Genomic DNA, 1,449 nt, shown 5'->3' with positions numbered 1-1,449 from the left:
AGGTTTTGATCCTGCTTAATGTGCTGGCTTGGTAGGAGCCTAGCCAGTTTGGATGTTCACCTTCCTAGATATGGACGGAGGGGGGAGGACCTAGGACTTACCACAGGGCAGAAAACCCTGACTGCTCTTTGTACTGGAGAGGGAGGGGGAAAGGAGTGGGGGGAGGGGGAGAAGGGCGTGAGGAGGGGGAGGGAAATGGGAGGCTGGGAGGAGGTGGAAACTTGTTTGTTTATTTTTTTTCTGCTTTTCTCAATAAAAAAAAAAGAAAAAGAAAAAAGGCCTTATGGCCTTTAGTCAAAAAAAAAATACTTCAATTAATGTTGTTATCTCTAGCTGCATCTATTTTTGCTTCAATATGATGTTGCTTTTATTTATGAGTAAGAACTCATATATATTTGTATATATAGCATATACCTCTACTGACAGACAACTTGTTGACTCCTTAGTTTAATGACTGTGAACAGTGCTGAAGTAAACCCAAATTTGCAAATATATGAAAAGTTGAGTTGTAAGACATTAGATAAATTCCAAGGATGATGGCTGGGCATTGGAACAGTTAAATACTCAATAATGTGCATGGGATGAATAATCAGGTCAAGTTTAAGATACTTTTAAAAGCCTCTTGAGAGTGTGTGCCATTCTGAGATGTACTGCAAACACAAGTCAGTGAATGAAGAGGAAAAAGCAAGTTCCTGTTGTATCTCCCTGATCAAAATATGTATTTATTGTGCTTGCCCCAGATAGAGAATGTACCACATATTATACTAATAAGGAGTTACTCTAGTTGATCTCAGTTTAAAGACTCAAAAGCCATTAGTTATACCCTTTGTATTATTATATCAATATGAAACAATGTTGGCAAACCTTTTCTCTAAAGAACTAGACGATAATCAGTATCATAGTTGGGAGGACTTCCTTCTGCAGACACAATTAGAAGATTATTATTATGGTCTTATATTTTTCACTCACTTAATTATGGGGCATTTGATGTTTTCCAGTGGTGAGAGTCCTCTCAGAATTAAGCTTGCACAGTCAGAAGCAGTAGACTTGGAAGGAGATGCAGAGAGTTTTAAATGAGAAGACTATACATGAGCAAACATATGGAAATCATTCAATTATTTGGAGGTCATCTTGTGGACAGTGTCTGTTGGTCCCAGCTGGAGGTTAATACAAAAACCCTCCGGCTCTAGCAGTACCTTCTAGCCCTTCAGCACATTTCGCCAAGAACCAGGGAATTCGGCATCCTAATTAGGTTAAGCTTGTGACTAGAGTGATTCAAACCAACAAAGGCACTTTTATGCAGATATGATATCGGCATGACTACGTCCTAATTTTTTTTAGTGTGTTTGTTTATATGTAAGTTTCTTACTGCCAAATTATATACATATGTGTTTTCTTCTCTGTCATTTCTGTTTGTTCAGCTTGACAGGTTCAGGGGAAATTTTGGGG

The 1,449-nt window shown here is 38.4% G+C and overlaps 1 non-coding gene across 1 annotated transcript; it reads right to left on the bottom strand.

Moving 5' to 3' along the window:
* Positions 1-625: 625 nt before the first annotated feature.
* On the bottom strand, positions 626-814 carry LOC121452636. Its single transcript, XR_005974880.1, has one exon. It is a non-coding gene; the product is annotated as a U2 spliceosomal RNA (small nuclear RNA).
* Positions 815-1,449: the final 635 nt, after the last annotated feature.

This window comes from Microtus oregoni, unplaced genomic scaffold (assembly GCF_018167655.1).
Source record: "Microtus oregoni isolate MIOR12 unplaced genomic scaffold, Mior012 000009F_ref0000495, whole genome shotgun sequence".
NCBI classification, from domain to species: domain Eukaryota; kingdom Metazoa; phylum Chordata; class Mammalia; order Rodentia; family Cricetidae; genus Microtus; species Microtus oregoni.
This window is presented reverse-complemented; position numbering and strand designations above follow the sequence as displayed.